General features: G+C 40.8%; 1 long non-coding RNA gene across 1 annotated transcript; it reads left to right on the top strand.

Annotated features, from left to right (window-relative positions):
• The first annotated feature begins 12308 nt into the window (after nucleotides 1–12308).
• Nucleotides 12309–17200, top strand: LOC148424956 (uncharacterized). The gene is made up of 3 exons (XR_015865455.1): nucleotides 12309–12415; nucleotides 14846–14978; nucleotides 16256–17200. It is a non-coding gene; the product is annotated as an uncharacterized LOC148424956 (long non-coding RNA).
• Nucleotides 17201–18453: the final 1253 nt, after the last annotated feature.

The following is an 18453-nucleotide window of genomic DNA, read 5'->3' as shown; positions in this document are numbered from 1 at the left end:
TCCTGGAACAATTGATTCAATAATTATTTTTAAAGGGTTTTTGCATGTTTGTTTGTTTTATACCCCCTGAAGTTCCTTCAAGTACCCCCATTTGAGAACCACCAGTGCAGACAATGCCTTAGTCACCGTGGAGGGTTGGAGGCGGAGTAGGATTGGGGTTCTATTTTCTAGAGGGGCTTTGCAAAAAATAATTGGGAAGCACTGGTGTATTGTAGTCAAAGGCAGTACCCAGAGTTCACACCATTATGAGGTACTCCAAAAGGCTGTGGCTCAACAGAAGCACACTGGGCAAATTTTAGCATTTGTACAGTGAATTATGATGGCTGCAGGTGACTAGCACAGAGCCTTGGTGCACGTTTGTATTCATGAATGCGGCGAGTGGTGGCTACAAAGAGAGTGACCGTGAACAGCTTTGGGTCAAACGTGAGGGCCATTGAATAATTGACAAGCGGCTACCCGGCCGGGTCAGTCGGTTTTCCTCCGCTGGGATCCATGGCTTGACGTCATCCCCGGCCCCCGTGCCACGGAGCTACTTTAGGAATGCGCACAGGTGCGTTCATTTTCTGCATGGCTCCATTGCAGCCTCGCGCATGGAGCAAATGGCGATACAGAGTGAAAATGTCAATGATAATCTCTGTGGTTGCGCGCATAAGCATGCGGACTTAAAAATGAGCACAGACAACGGAATACGTCATGTCAGTCAAACGGGGCATGAATCAGGCTTGACCTGGGTTTAATTACCCCCACAGAAGCCGTTTGTGTGTTTGATGGTTTGGCAGCGTGGCAGCACAAATACGGCCTTTTAAAGACAAGCCGCTAACAAATGGCTCCGCTGCTGATGGGAGTGCTGAACTATCAAGCGTAGCATTATGCATTCTCACTGGATCGATCCGTCACAAAAGATGTTCCTCGAATTAGCTTTCTTGTTTCCGTCGCATGAACGTTCTTACATTTATTCATTGGCGCCGCATGTTTGGATTCAGGATTAGAATCAATGAACACAATTACAATGAGGCTCTTTTAAAAGAATTCTCTTCACTTTCCTAATTGTTTTTTTCCGCTTGAGTCCCAAAATGATTCAGTTATCTTGAGACGATTCATTCAGCCCCACACTTAATTTCTTCCTTTCTTTTGCTTCCTAATTATTCAAAAACGTCTGAGCTGGGAGTCACAACAAATAACCTAAATGAATATGTGTCGTATATCAGTGCAGTTCCAAAGTTCCGGCAGAAGCCAGCGAGACGTTTTAACTGCAAAGTCTTACACATATTTTCCAAGAGTTGGGGGCTATAGTCTGTAGTGAGACACAATGCTAGAGACGAATAAAAAATAAGCCATTGCAGACATGAATGGTCCATGGTTCGAGAGACCAAAGTCCATAAGTGTGGACTGATACCATATAGTCTCTTATGAAAAACTCCCGACCTGGAAATTAAAGCCACCTTCAGCTTTCACAGACCTCTTTGGTGGCCCTGCAAGTTGTCACCGGTTACACATGGTGGGCGTGTTAGAGGACGAGACAGGAGAATTACAAAATGCACGTAATTGACTGATGTATGCGCGTGACTTATGCACAAACAGAAAATATGAAAATTCAGGCACAATTTCATCTGTTTAACCTGACTGTTCTTCCTGTGGCTAATGTTATTCCGCAACACTTGCCCGCCTCCCACACACACATGCACTTGCACCACTTGCAAAGCTGCTCTGAAGCAATCTTTGGCCTGGCTGTGGAATTTCTCTTGGGAGGAGGAGTTTCAATTCACACAATTTGTCTATTGCTGAACTTCCTGTGTGCAAACATCGATTACTACAATGGCCCGAAAGGCTGCCTGAAAGCTGTGCAGTTTAAAATACGCCTGCAGTACTGTACATCAGCAGTCCCCAATCACTGGTACTGAACCGCCGCTCATTTTGGACCGGATTCAACAAAGAGACTTAAACAAACTAAAAAACTTTGCGAAGCATATACCAACAACTCCCTACAGCCTACCTTTTGTTGATTACCTTCTGAGGAGCTAAATATTACTGTTGAGTGATTATATAATCAGCTGCAAGCTCTAAGTGCATTTGCATATGCTTTGAGCATAATCAATCAGTCACAGCGCAAATGTGCCTTACTGTAGTCAATGGCTTCTTTTACCTGCAGTCATAGCCCTTTTAAATGCCATGGAAACAGGAGCAATACCCACAAAAAGATCATACAACGCTTGAACCAATAAGCTTGAACCATCCAAGAAACTTACAATGAAATTGACTGGCAGGGGGAGACAAACGGCAAGGCCCATTGGAGTGTGCCAAACGATGCGCACCGAATCAAAGCAGAGAAAAGGGGGGACATGACATGAGGAAGGTAAACAAAAAGAGTGATCGGCTATGCTCCAAACAAGGGCATAGCACAAGCCTGGGAAAGAAAAAATCTTTGCACATACGTCAACAAAAAGACAACACTACATATCTCAAACCATTTTTAGGTGGCTGCAGCAGGGACAGTGGAGGAAGCGGGGCCATGACACAGCCGCCGCTGTCAGCAGCTCGTTCCCATGCTGTTATCCGTACATCGTAGTTTCAGTGGGGTGACGCAATTAGCATAAACCCCTGGACTAAAGCATGTAAACTGAGAAATTTCAAATGTTTCAGAAACCCACATTTTGTCACTCTTAACTTGAAACCCGAATATGACTGCAAGTAAGCGTAGCCATTCAGTGTCGAACTTTCTCTTTTAACCTCGGTTTGCAAGTCAAACAGAATCTGACAGTATACGAAAGAGGAGGCAGGAACAGATGGTAATAGTAAAAATGAATTAAACAAAGTATGCCGCTAAAAGTGCAGCTGATGGCCCGCCATCTTGGCCTCATCATCCAAAAATGAAGCTATTTTGACAAGAAAGCTCCTCCCCATTGCTTGTGTCTCCAGTGCAACATGAAAAAAATGAAGCAGGTATGTCGTCAAAAAAACAAGGCAATGTGTTGAAAGATATGAAGTATCACCCTAAGGATGACGACGAAAGTATGATCTATTGAGCAAAGTTTGCACAGCCTACAAACAGAAACATTACCACTACTACTGTTGAAATTTCAGTGTAGTTCCATAGTTATTGAGTTACTAGACCAAAACGGCAATCAATCGTGTCATCAATCAATCATGCACATATGCAATTCGCGCCGATGTTGTTAATGTGGTATGGAGGACAATAGCTTGAACATTATTGTTTTATATCTACATTTTAAGGTGTATGTTTGTTATTCATGATGAGTTGTTATGATTAAATCAAGTTTTGGTGAAGCACTGTCCCATTTTGGACTGTCCCATTCTTGAGCTTCACGAACAGAAACCTCTCCCGGCAGAAACAAACATTGCAGTATATTTTCCTTGAATAACCTTTTTATCCATTACTGATTTAAATGAAGCTTTTGTGAAGCACCAAACCAGTTGGTCAAATTGCTTTGAAAATGGGTTCAGTTTTGAAGCTTCACTAACAGTGGCAGAAACTAATACTGCAGTTGAAAACTCATCAATTCATCGTGTTAGTGATATCAAAGACATATCTGGAAAAATTTGGAGTTTGGCTCTGTTGCACAACGATGGCCATTATGTGGAACGCTCGAAACATTTTTATTGTGGTATGTTATCATTTGAACACTTTTTGGACTAAAACACTTTCTTTATTGCTCCCAACATCTCCACATTTGAAAAATACATGCTCTCAAGAAACTGATGATGAAATGAACATAATGGACATCATACGACAACAATCCACAATTTGTTAAAGGCTTTAGAAAGTCAGGAAACTTGATACTGTCTCAAACTGTCTCAATGAATCATCTGTCAGAATTGAGATGCCTCGCATAAGTGAATCATCTGATTTGACTGGGAATGACACAATGATTCATTCAGAAAATTAAGCAGTTGCTGCTTCATCATATCACATAATTTGAAGCAAGCTTCGAACCAGTGGTTCGATGGAAATGAATGTGTCTGAGTGTTTCAAAGCACAATTTGAAGCGTCGTGTCATATTGCCATCACATCACACACAAAAGATTAAATTGAACAAATAAAGAAAACAATGATGAATACAATAAGAATACAACAATGATGAATACAGTATTTTCCGCACTATAAGGCTCACCGGATTATACGGTGCATTCTTGACAAATTTTAAAACTTCTTCCATATATAAGGCGCACCTGATTATAAGGCGCACCCTCAATTAATGACATATTTTAAAACTTCTTCAATCACAATATAGTAATAACAATAATAACTAAAATAACTCTAAACTCTCAATAGCATAATAACTCAATGTCAATATGAGCAACCTTGTTCAACTGTAAACACACAAAAGAAACAGGTAAAGCTTACTTTATCACTTCATTCCCCATCTACAAATCCCACTCTCAATATTGATCCGTATATAAAGCTCACCGGATTATAAGGCGCACCATCAGCTTTTCAAAAAAGATAAGGCTGTTAGGTACGCCTTATAGTGCGGAAGATACAATATTTAAATACTTTTTTGCTTTGTTTTTTCGCTCACAATTTAACTTTTGGAAAATACTCGCTCATAAGGAACTCATGATAACATGAGTGCAATAAATTTCTCAACTTCTCAACAGCCCACGGCAACCCACAAATTGTGCATTTGTTTGCGCAGTTATAAAGTCAAGACACTCAAATTGTTTCAACCAGTCGCCTCTCAGAATCCAGGCACACAATGTCAGAGAATCGCTTGATTGGAACATGAACCACTCTAAGTGATTCGTTTAGGAAATGAAGCAGTTGTTGCTTCATACGTCATTTGTCACCTGGTTTGAAGCAAACTCCGAAGCAAAAGTTCAGTGTCAAATTGCCATCACTACAGAGGGTTCTATTTTCACTCGCTTTTAGTCACGTATTTTTTTTTATTTTTTTACCTGAATGTTACTCGTTTTTATTAGGTGACTTTTACATAGTCTGGCAGCCATTTTTGAGTTCTGAATGACGTATACAGAGCGTGTGCTTTCGACACTCTCGAGTCAGCTCTTGATGCGTGCTCCCGATAACGGTGTCCAGCAGCTCTTCTGGAAAGCATTCTCTTCGCCTATAGCTCGGCGACCCCTCTCACTGACACTTTCAAGCTTTCCAGCCTCAAACGTATTCCACCTCCCATTTTGTCTGAGACTAATTGGAAACCTTGAGCCACTGGGTGTTTCTTTCCGCCATTAGTCCTTTTCTACGCCTCCTTTGTCCTCTGTCTTCGCCGAGTGGTCGTCTCCTCTTTTTCTATTCGGGAAAAAAACAGAGTGACAGTAGTAAAGCGAGCCCACTTCTGTGAGGGTAGCACAGATGTGAGCGCGTCACCTGTGAGGCCGAGTGTGCCCTTCATACTCAGTCATCTGCATGCATGCAGATGAGACGAGAGACTGCATGGAGGCTTTATAGGAACAGATGACCTCGACTTTATCTTTCATACATCATTATCGTGAAGCCAATCTTAATCTGCCTTTTAAATTGAGGGGCGCACAAGCACAAACACAAGCACCTCTATCTTCACTTCTTTCCCTTCCTCTGCTTCATATGTACACAGCAAGGAGAAAGGACAGTGAACCATCGCGGGTGTTTTTGATCTGTGGGGTAGTAGGTTTTATGACATTTAGTCTTGCAGCAATTACCTGATGTTCTGCTGAATCCAAGCGAAGTCCGGAAAGAAAGAAAAAAAATCCATCAAACGGCAGCACGCCCATTGGACTTGTAATGAGGCAGTGCTGCTCATCACATCTCATCACTGTCTGCGTGCAGGAATTAGTCATGGCCGCTGAACGGCCTTAGCCAGGCTGCGGGAAATATTCATGATGAGCGAGGGGTTCATTTAGATCTGCCGGAGGAAGTCGTCTTTTTGCATGGAGTGGGCATTGTCATGACATTATTTCTTGTACAAACATTTACATTTAAAGTGCTAACTGTGGGGTAATTACACACGCACACACACTCGCGCACACACAAACAGCTGTAGTAATGACCCTTACCGCTTGAAAAGCAACAGTTACAACCAGTGCATGTATATTATGATATAAATTCTTTGAAATGCATTTCATAATAAGAAGACTTTTTACTGGCAAATTTTCCATACTTTTATGTAAATAAAAAGACCAGGACTGTATCTGGGCCAGAATTTTATTTTATCAGCATTTTATTTCATTAGCTTTTGCAAATTCCTATATGATGTCAATATCTTATACTGTACACGAGCCTTTGCAGTAAATGTAACATCCAATTAGGTTGAGGTGTATATGGAATGAAGCACTGGAAACGCCAATCTATAAGCAATATTTGCATGATTACACATTCCACGTGCTACAAACAAATAGCTAAGGGGCATGGGGTCAGCACTATGGTTACATAAGAGACAATTCCTCTTTTTCTGTGAACTGCTACGCAACCACATCACATTTGTCTGTACAGTCACATACAGACATAATGCAAACATCTATCATCTGATCTACATGCACATAAATGGAAAAGTGTGTGTCCAATTATTTAGACACGCACTGAAATTCAACCACATACATGTATACGTGAACACTTCTGTATACACACATCATGCCATTTGGCATACAGGGGAAATGCCCAGTGGGCTGGTGTCTTTTGGGGCTGATGCAATGCTATTTAATCTTTTTTTTTTTCCATTTTGTCCCAAGAGACCCTGCCCATATTCTTCAGTGAGCAGCCAGGTCTTTTTTGTTTCCCCAGTCCAGAAGATACGCATAAAATATAACTGCATGTCTTCCCAGTTACACGCCCAACAATACAAATATCTCTTACACTTTTGCATACACACTAAATGTGAAAAAACATCAGTCTTCTCATTTACATATGAACACAATGTAAACATGTCTGTTCATTCACAGACAGATGTAATGAAAATGTCTGTCTGTCAACTCCCAAATACACAAAGGCATCTGTCTTTTAAATTAAATAAACAAGTGTAAACATATGTCGGCCCTTTTCTATGTTTACTTTATACAAAACATCTGTCTGCAAAGGAGGAAAAATTTACCTCAAAGACCGCAATTACTCAAAAACATGAACCTGAAAGAAACATTTCTAAAATGGTGAGAATGACTTAGCCCAAGCTAACAGGAAAAGACCTTACAGTACATTATAGTCCTACCAGCATTGTATATTACGTTGCAGGTCACCTCTAAATGTGAGACAGTTCAAATTGTTTCAGCAGGATGTTTAGTACATTATGTGCTCCTCCTGACATTCAATTTTGGGATTACCCGGGGCTATTATGTTACCACGGACAAGTAACCTCTTTTACCAATCTGTCACCAGGTTTTAATGGATTTCTCTTCGCACTATCATTATCTGGTTAAGATGTCAGTCCAAATCTGTTTAGAAATAACAATGTCCTCAAGGCAAGAAAAGTCTATAATGTTGCAGTAAAACAGAGAAAGGCTTCTAAATCATAACTGCACAAAAGGACTATGCTTACACAAAATGGTATTTGGGCTAAGATTAGATAATGTCAAAGTTTGTCTGTCTGAAACATTCGGAATATCTATGTTATGCTAATTGCGTTACCCCGATGGTGATTACACATGCGGAAAAAAACATCCCTTCTGCTTCTTACTTTCTACTGTCAAGAAAACACATCCTATTCATATCACATCATAATAAAAGTCATCATTTTCCTCCTTGCTCTTTGTTGAGTCTGAGTTTCTCCTTCTGCGTTTACTCCGCCGAGATTCCATATTCAAGTCAGGCTCACTGGTTTAGTTGTTTTGTTTTTGTGATTTGCACTCCAGGGCCACCAAATAATTCAATCATTTCATCCTCAGAGTTAGCAATCAATTGGACAGCTGTAAAGTAACCATTGTCCACACCCGATGACCACACACCATTTGCACTGAGGCTATGAGGCACATCATATACGGTCCAGCGGCCACGTGGACAATACCGCATGTCACCAGGATGCTTGACTACCTGCAGGGTATTAGTGCAGAACGAAAGCCCTGGGGCCATGAAGTGGGACCGGGATGAAGAGGTGTTGACACTTGACTTCAGCAAGCACACATTCAACGGCTGATGCACCCACACATGCATAAATATACACACGCAAACAGTCTTGCGCCAGGCTTTTAGGGGCTCAGTGGGAAAGCAAATGAGTGGGGGTGGAAAGCAATGGCCGGGGTCTACAGGGACAGCTGTGTACGTCTTCCCTCCACACCGCCTCGCACCTGTTACCCATCATGTCCGCCTCGGCGCATACGATCTCCATGGGTGAAGCCCAGCACACGACTCCACGCCCTGGAAATTAGTCCACACACACAAACACCTGAACACTCACACAAGCACAGTTTCTGGATGTATAACTCGTCTCGACCAGGTCTTAATGTAAAAATGTTGTGCACTGAGTTCAGACAATGAGACATTTGCGCATAAACGCATTTGTCACCACAACATGAGGGATGCGTGAATATGCACACCGTCAGAAGTAATATTTATTGACATAGACAGAATGAAGTCTGTGATTGCATTGTGAGTTATTAGAATAAGGTTTTGACAAAATCAATGTAATATAATGCGTAGAGTCCAGAAATAAAATTTTCAAATGCGGCATACACCACACTCTGTAGGGTTAGGGTTAGAGATCGGACATCATTTGACCAAACTCAGACAACAGGTGAGCTGTGATTGGTCATTACCCGACACACACAACAAAAAGACTTGGATAGGGGACTCGGAAAACACAGGAATTAAACTTAACAAAGACTACGAGGAGATGGAGACAACAAGCGAATGACAACCGCAAATGACAACAAACAACAACCGCAACAATGAGGCGAACGGAAACAGGAAACTAAAAACAAACCAAACTGTCGAGACAACGGTTAACACCTTGACAAGACACAATTGGTGCAGGGAGCTGATTGGCTGATACGAGGGAAGCAGCTTGACGAGGACGAAATCACACTAATGAGATACTGACACAAATGACAAGAAAACCATGAATAATTATGAACAAAGCAAAAACCAACCCAAACCCTAAAGACAAAAATGAACACAACAAAACCAACCTCCATTTCCAACGCATAACAATTATACTGTTAAAACTATGTCTTTTGCATAAACATTTGAAATGTATTTTACCTCATCTATGAAATCATCATCCATCTGTCCATTTTAAAAATCAGATTTCAAACCTGTAGTGCAAAAGCTTGCTGCCGCTGGTCAAGATGGTGCCTATTAAATCAGATTTTGTATACAGCAAAATGGCATATTGCTTGGAGAAGAAGTAAACATCATGATTTAGGCCAGACATTTCCGGAGAGGGAAAGTGAAAGATACTTTTTCTGTTTCTTGTAGCTTTCATCTTATGGATTCATCCCCCACCGTCGAGGAGTCAATTGGCTTCATTTAACATAGTTCATGCAAACAAGGCGGAAAGTCATTTCCTGACAAGCTTTCAAATTGTCACTCCAAAATTGGATTCATGTGGTTGATTTATTGTTTTAATGAAAACACAAGTTGACATTTGTAAAAAAATGTGCTGTTCTTGATGTGAATTGTTGATTGGGAGAGAAGTGAAGTAGGGTGCCCTCCAGAGCTGCCTTACTTCAAGGACTCATGTAAATAGCCGTCAGACAGCTGAAAGGGTGAGAAACGGCAGTGTATGTTGCATTCCGTTGCATATAACGTGTTGTTATCTAGCCGTCAAAAAAGATATACTGTACAATAGAATGAAACGGCCTCACAAAAGACCTACAAATTTCACAATGTACTCTCGTATGTCATGCACCTTGGCATGTGGAAATGTACAGATACCTACGTATCTCACAAATCTTTCCTATACGTGATTTCCCTGTAAACGTTTAGAAGCACACCAAACAGTATATACATCTTTTACATTATTTGATAAAGGGATGATACCTTGCCAATGACATCATGGCGGTGGCAAGCATGTAACCATTAGTGAGGAAACCTTTTGGAACATCCTTGCTTGAGCATTGTACTTATTATAGCCATTTTCATTCCATTACAATTTTTTCTGGCACCTATTGTGATTTTGATATGATTTGTGAGATTCTTCAACTAAGGCTTGAGTGCAATTTTCTAACGTTCACAAACAGTATCAACGATTAGGGCTCGGAATACATTTCATGGTATTAATCGAATCTTTTGGCTTTAAAAGTAATGGAGATTAGTGTGCTGTAAATCATTATGTTCAGGAGGATTTCTGATTAGGTTAATTAAATGTAAAGGTAAATCATTTTCTGTTTAAAGAGGTCAGAAAGTGTCACATTCTTCTTTCAGCTTTTTATCATTTCAAATTCACATAAATATGTCTGCTTTTTCATTTTTACAATTAATTCTATATAACATAGACAAACACGGTCCCTTGGCAAAGATAAACTGATTAAAATTACCGATAATTTTTAGACCCTTTATTGCATAACTCAGTACAGTATACTCAGTAGTGCAAAATAGTACAAATGCAATCAAATAACATTGCTATTATTCTTGACCCCAAGCCGATCGTTATGGCAGATGTCCTTGATTAGTGTGTTTCATTGTTCATGCATGTGCCAAAATATTGATTTGAGCATGTTCTTGTTCGATAGCGAGATACAGATGTTACAGATATGTCTGCCTTAATGCAGTTCTTGACATATACAGGTATAAACATTTATGGGACACGAGGCACTTATTTTGGTATTTCTCAACGCTGCATTTCACATTAGCGACCAGCACACGTGACAACTTAACCTGATTCATTATTACTGTAGTTTAGTATGTGTGACAACAAGAGAGGATCCGCATCATGCAGCTGCAATATGCGGACATATTACACGTGCAGCAGGCTACCTCAGCTCCTAGCATTGCCTACCAGATGCAAACCAAATTGGGGACTGGTGATACAAAGGGACCCAATACGCGTATTGCAATCAGATGTTCAGTTTCCTATATATCGCATCGGTTTTGAAACGCCGGATTTTTGTAGTATTTCGTTTTTTTTAAGTCAATCAGCTTTAGAGCGGCGTTCGTATCATTAATTTTTGTCATATTATGAATCGTGTTTTACATGTGAATAATTTCAAGCGCTTTAAAAACACCACAAAAAAGTTACAATACATCACCTTTCAAGTGAGGCCATGTTCCAAAGCAAAAGTGGTGGCAGAGGAGGAGGGCAAACAGTAGAAAAAGAAAACTTTATGATATGAAGATGGCCTTTCTTTTGTTCCCGCCCTTGTAGTCATATCTGCACAGTCATCCTTAGTAAGCTCCTGTATGTGTTCCCAAGAAGCGCAATAATATCCAAGCAGCCATATTAATGAGCAGTAGACTCGCATCTTGCGTTTAATCAAATGGGAATTTTGAGATTTTAAGTTCTGTTTGGTTTCATTTTTATATACTAAGTAATTTTCGTAATATGAAGATCAAAAACTGTTCAGAAGTGACCGTATCACAAGGTTTCACTGTATTAGATCTATAACAATTGAGTTCTCCTTAGTTTCCGTTGTATTTTTTCACCAACGCGAGTGACGTCACAGATCTGTTTCGTTTACGGTTGAAGAGCAAAAATGCAAAAAGAAAAGTTGTTGTACAAAGTGGTGCACAACAAGAGGCGCGTGTGGCAAAGTGCTACCTCTGTATTACTGCCACATCATTTGCTGTATCGTAATATACAGTATCGCAATACACTTTTAGAACAGAATACCAAGCACTATAATGGCAACTGGTTTCCAATCAGGAGAAGTCCTTCCATACCCCCAAGTTGATGATTGATGGCCAGATCCATTAGCACACTAAAGTACGCTACAGGACCCCTTTGGGATGTAACCTTTCCCCTTAACTCAAGTCAGCTAGTCACCATGACCCGAATATAAACAAGCAGTATGGAAAATAAATGGAACATTAACAACATTTTATTAGGCTTCAGGCAAAAAAGTCTCAAGTTAGGTTTGTCATGAGTCCCTCTAATGTTGTCCCAGTTGCTTGAAACAATATTTGAACAAGAACAGGAGACGAAAGGGTACAATAACACGCATAACGGCTCTATGAGAGCCTTTAAATTATGAATGCGTAAAGTCTAAGTTTGCTGATGTTTTGACTTCTTTTCCTACCTTCACTACAAATTCCGCAAAATGATTCCCCGGTAGGCCATAGCTTTGTCGATCCCGCTGCCAGGAGCCCCGAGGCGAGTTTAGCCTGCAAGCAGAGATGCACCTGAACAACATTAAGCTGGGATTGCGGCACTCAAGCTCACTAAATCTCTGTCCACTCAACAGGTATTAAAACCTAAGCAGTGAAGCGCCACACAGGAGGCTGCACGTATCTCCTCCCCACCCATCAGCATTTACTGCACCGTCATTGCCGCCCGCAGTCTTGTAAAAAGCTTCGTTCGTCAGCGCACAAATTACTACAATGGTGAGTGTCAGGGGAACAGCACGTCAATACAACTTGTCTTTCATGGCCCGGCTTCTTTCTTTACCTTCCCTCCTTCCTGTAAACATGTCTGGGTTTGTTTGTGTGCACTGCGAATGTCATTAGGTAACCAAGGGCACGCAGTGATTGGGAACGACTGCTTTTGTGCACCGGAGACTAACGTATGGCCTGTCTCCTGTATGGCTTCGATTATGAGACCATTTGTCTCGTGGTTCATTGCAAAACCTTGCAAACATCCTTTAATATTTCAAACAATTCTGCGTCTGTTTACCCTTCTCGCAGGTTTCCAAATGAATTCTCAGTCTTGATAATACAAACACGATATAGCTGACAACTAATTTATTGTCACATATGTTTATGTGCGCGAGCTATGATTGACTTGTTTATTAATTGTTTTAATCCCCAGAGGCAGAGTTTGATAATATTGTATTAAGACGCACTAAAAACAATAAGATTCTTTATGCCTTTCTTTTTGCAGATATTCTTTTCTCCTCATACTTTGTGTCATTGGAGCCATTTACACAAGCCTGTTTTTAATATGAAGAAAAGTAATTTGTGGTTTTCTTCAACATTGCAAACTACAGACATTTTTGGAGCCAATGTTCAAACAAAAACTTGACAAAAGTGGATTTGAAACAGTTTTAGCCCTGGAGGGAACCCGGTCATCAGTTATTTTCTTCTATCTTGACTGGACTTGAGCCTTGTTTCAAGTGAGAGCCTTCTGACTTCATAAAAGCTTCAAAAAAAAAAAAAAAACATAAATAAACAAAACTTCAGTATAATGTTGTTCACTAATCAAACATGAGTTCACTTGTGAACTATCCATTTGTTAAAATAATTTATGCCTATTGAAATAATATATTCTTGCTCAATGTTTTTATGTATTTGTTTTGTCGGTGTTACATAATACGTGAAATAAGGTAAAAGTATATTTTTTCTGCCTTTCACTGTTAGTGTTATTTCAAGAGTCAGAGCTCATCATGCACCATACTTTGTATATTTTTGTTAGAAAGTCTACTCCGCGTCTTGCACTCAGTTGTGTATGTAAATTCACTATGTAATTGGCAGGTTCGCTCTAAAAATACTTTATATATATATATATATATATATATATATATATATATATATATATATATATATATATATATATATATATATATATAAACACACACACATGAAACTTCTGCAACCATCTGAATAAAAGTGTATTTGTTGCTTTTGTCATGATCATTAACAAATAACAATGCATACAACTCTCCAAGACCCAAAAATTTAAAATGATTAAGGTCAAAGAAAAAACAAATCATCAACACCATCAAGCCAATTGATTAACTCATCATCAGTTTGTGACCTGTTCACAAGCTATATTAGACGGATCTATTTGTTCACATACTGTAACAATGCACTCACATCTTTTATAGGGATAGTGTGTAAGATTTAGACCGTTTTTCATTAGGGACAGCAGTAGGTGCCGCATTTACCATTGTCCGTAGCTATACCGAACATGGCAGCCTCCGAAGAAGTGCCACCTCCCATGTGATATAATTTACGGACAACTGGACCTCTGATTATATTTAAAACAGGGGCGGCACGGCGGCAGAATGACTAGCACGTCGTCTTTTCAATTAAGCAACCCAAATTCAATTCCAGCTCTCTCTGGCCTTTCAGTGTGGAGTTTGCATGTTCTCCCCATGCCCTCATTGTTTTTCTCCGGGCACTCCTGCTTCCTCCCGCATTCCAAAAATATGCAGGTCTATTGGACACTCGACATTGTTCTTAGGTGAGATTAGGTGCGTTAATGGTTGCCAGTCCCTGTGTGCCCTGCAATTGGTCGGCAACCGGTTCAGTTACATCCAGCCTTCGTATGCCTATTCTGTGCTTGCAAGTCAAAGCATAAATATTTTTCCAAACAAGCAGCTCGTTTGTCCAAAAAATAAAATTTGGTATCGGTCGTATATCAAGGTGCTACTGTCCAATGGAGAAGAAAAACATTTAGCTATACAGTAAGCCACTGTTGCGTAAAGGTGGCCATAATGTGCCCCACCCTCCATTTTGCAGTGTTCCTGTCATTTGGTCACCAGAATGCGGGGGAGGAGATAATGATGGATCGTATGTTGTGAGAGCAGGTCAAAGCCGCAAAGGTCATGTTCTCTCCTCATCCCTGTCATTTTCTTTCGTAAATGAACAACTTACACACACCGCACACACGCACACACACACGTCATTAGACCACCTCAAAACAAAACTTGTGAATCAGTGACAAATACATTTATTGGATGAGGCTATTTATTAGCAAGCTTTCCGTGATGCTATCACACTATCCACTGATGGATCTACAGTATTTGTCTGTCTCTTTGTGTACCAGCATTTCCTATTCACCATAGGCTGTTTCACCTTCTTTCTATGCTGCAGTTGCCCACACCACTCAGATCATTATGGCCACATTGGGAAAAGGTTTTGAGAGGAAGCTCACTACCTTGCGCGCAGCTTCCCCGAGGGGCATTACCCCGAGCAAGGCAAAAGCTTTGTAATCTGAGCCCAGCAGGTATGTCGACAGAACTGACATCAAGTGTGTGGCTGCGCGCGAATGTGCTCGCAGGCATACTTGTGTGCGTACCATCAACCAGTGGGAAAATGAGAAAAAACAAAGCTCTCCATGGATTTTCCATATACGTTACGCTTGTTCTCCTATGACAAACAGGGGACACGAGGCCACCACTGAAGGGGGAATAAAGGATTACAAGCATAACAATAAACTTGCATCTCTGAATAGTAGTTTGCCCATTACATGTGGAAATAGGCTCTGTGGAAATAGGCATATTCTTTCAAAGTTGTCATCTGTACATTGAACTTTTTAAAATGTACACAAAAAAACAATATCACTAAACAAATTTCAAATGAACACACTACTGGGTACCAGCAAGACACATCACCAGTCAAACATAAGGCAGCTTTCTTTGTCATAATATCCATCATTTGCCTTTCAATTTAGAATGAGTGCATAGTACGCTCTTTATTTATGATCCACTAAATTCTAGCCACAGGCTTTACCACTCCTGTGACCAATGGGTAGACAATTAGAAAAAAAGTGAAGCATTATTTATGACACTCCATAAACATGGCAGTATTGCAATGAGAGCACTAAATTCTATTCCCCCGTGGTAGGGGACTTTTGCATTATAAAATTAAAAGAATTCTCTTTTTAGGAAAGTGGAATATGCTTCATATGATCATTGACAGTACAGTGGTTTATTTTCTCCTGATTTTGGTATAGTCAGCGCGGATTCCGCAGGTTGCATTTCAATGTCTGTCATTGGCTATGTCTAATATTTCACTATTATTAGCTCATTTCCACCAACATAACGCTGGTCAATTATAGCACACTCCAGCTACCCAAATGCACAAAAACAATTCCAGTCCGTTTTGGCTTGATACCCACCACTATTAAGACACAGGAAAATGCAATGCATTAAATCTGTTTGGCCTTTCAATGCTTTACTTTCTCAACTACATTTCACATAAACTAACTTCAAGAGTACTTGAGCATAGACACTTGCAGAGGCAATTCTAAGATTAGAGGTTTAGGGTTGCTAATCCACAGACTTCACTATTAGTAATTCTGAAGATAACTTGAACTGCTTCGTACATTTTAACACATTTTATTCACACATTTATGAAAGAGAAACAAACACATTTTTGCTATGAGTATCTGATCAGTTAGCTTTGGTATTAAATAGTTGACTTACTTTGCCATTTTCAACAGTGAAAATGGCAAAGTAATGAAAGAAAATCAAGTAATCTAATATCTACCCCTTTAACCAGAGTCAGGTCGCGAGGGCAGCAGCTTCAGCAGGGAAATCCAGACTTCCCTCTCCTCGGCCACTTTGTCCTGTTCCGCCAAGAAGATGGATCCCCCAGGCATTCCGAGCGTCTCTCCAGCGTGTCCTGGGTGTTCCCTGGGGCCTCCTTCCAGTGGGACATGGCCGAAACACCTCACCAGGGAGGCATCCTGATCAAATGCCCACACCACCTCCACTGCCTCCTCTGAACACGCAGTTACAGCCGCTCACCAGAACCCCTCCTTGATGACCAAGCTTCTCACCTTATCTCTTAGTCCACACATCTTGCGGAAGAAGGCAGAGTCTGGAAACTCCGAGGTAGGCTCTCCTATCTCCGAGGCTGAGGTCACTGAGATGGTAAAAACATTCCTTGGTGGCAAAGTCTCGGGTGCATGAGATGCGCCTGGAGTTCCTAAAGTCTCTGGATGTTGGAGGACTATCCTGGCTAACACGTCTCTACAACAATGGGTGGAATTCGGGGACAGTGCCCCCTTTTTAAAAAGGCGGACAGAAGGGTGTGTTCCAAGTAAAGAGTGATCACACTCCTCAGCCTCTTCGGTTAGGTCTATTCAGGGGTGCTGGAAAGGAGGCTCCATCAGAGAGTCGAGCCTCGGATTCAGGAGGACCAGTGTGCGTTTCTGTCCTGGATGTGGAACAGTGGCTCCTCGACAGTGCATGGGAGTTTTGCCCAAACGGTCTACATGTGTTTTTTGGACTCGACCATGTCCCTTTAGGGAGTTCTGTCAAAGGGGGCTTTGGGATTATGGGGTACTGAACCCCCCTGGTGCTGGCTCTTTGGTCCCAGTACCACCATAGTCAGCATTTGCTCTGCATTGCCGGCAGTAAGTTGAATTTGTATCCAGTGAGGGTCGAACTCCGCCGAGACTGCCCTTTGTCATCGATTCATGTATAAAAGGATATACCTGTATGTACAGGAAATACAAAACATAATCTTTTTTTTAGAATGGATTGGAAAAATGGATTGGAAACACCCATGTGCGGTACTTTTTTGTCCTCTCTTAAACTTGCTTCTTGTGACTTACAATAAAAGATGTTTTACCTGCTTTTTTAAATATCTTTTATCTCCACGCTCGAGAGGACCCAAAACCTCTGATGTCAGACTTCTTCACATCTGTCAGCTGAATTCAGGCAAAAGTGCAAGAAATTTGCATATTTTCAAGGTTTTGTGTGAAGTACAAAGAATTCCCATTCATCATTTCTTGTCTATCTCACAGAATGTTCTGCCAATGCCAGCAAGTAAGTCATTGGGAACGTATACGCATCCTGTGACGCTCCACAGGTTGCTGTCATTATGACAGTGGGGGAGGTATAAGAGAAGAAAAATGTAGTGCTGCAATGAAGTTGGAAGAAAACTGTCGGAATTCTAAGTATAAACGCAGTCACATGTGAGATTGATAGTGTTTGCGCGTGGCTGTAGTGATCAGTCAATCATGAGCCAGTGATGGTTTTGGACTTTACAACACACCAACACCCAAACAGATAATGCCACTGATGGGCAAGAGAAGCAAATGTGAAATTTTAGATGCGCTTGACCTTGACAGTCTTATCACTTGAATGCAGACACTGATGTGGGGGTGTCAGCTGTATCCTAGGTAATGCATATGATGTGAAGTTCTTTGGATCGGTGTAGCTAGCTTCTTCCGAAAAAAAAAAAAAAAAGCTCTGATGAACCCTACAGATTGCACTCGGTGAGGCTATAGCAAAGAGAGGCAGCCTTATATTTTGAGCTTAAGCTGAATTCTCTTTTCCAAAATGGTGTCATTTTTGGAAGGAGCAGGGGAGGGAAGTGGGAGAAGATAGAGTTTGAGTGACTTCCAGACAGCCCTATGGGGTAATTTAAGACAGATTTAGGTGAGCTGTCTCCAAGGCCTTGCCAAGTGGAGATTCATGAAAAAGTAAAGGCCGGCAGCGTGAACCTGAGAAAGGAAGTCATTTTGACAAATTTGCCATAAATACTGCAGTAACCCCTGAAATACAGCAGGCCTCCCAGTGCCTCATTAAGTTGCTGTAGCCGTTTAAGACATTCATGAAAACTGCACACAGTGCTGATGAATTGAGCAAGATGTAAAAAACAACAACAACAATAATTACGAGTATTTGTTGAGTGTTTGCTATGCCACTAGACTCATTTGAAAAAAAATAAAATAACAACGTTTCTTT

This window comes from Hippichthys cyanospilos, chromosome 4, assembly GCF_059441005.1.
Source record: "Hippichthys cyanospilos isolate Australia breed blue-spotted pipefish chromosome 4, RoL_Hcya_1.0, whole genome shotgun sequence".
In the NCBI taxonomy this organism is placed as follows: domain Eukaryota; kingdom Metazoa; phylum Chordata; class Actinopteri; order Syngnathiformes; family Syngnathidae; genus Hippichthys; species Hippichthys cyanospilos.
Note: the sequence above shows the minus strand (reverse complement) of the source record. Positions and strands in the feature narration are given on the sequence as shown.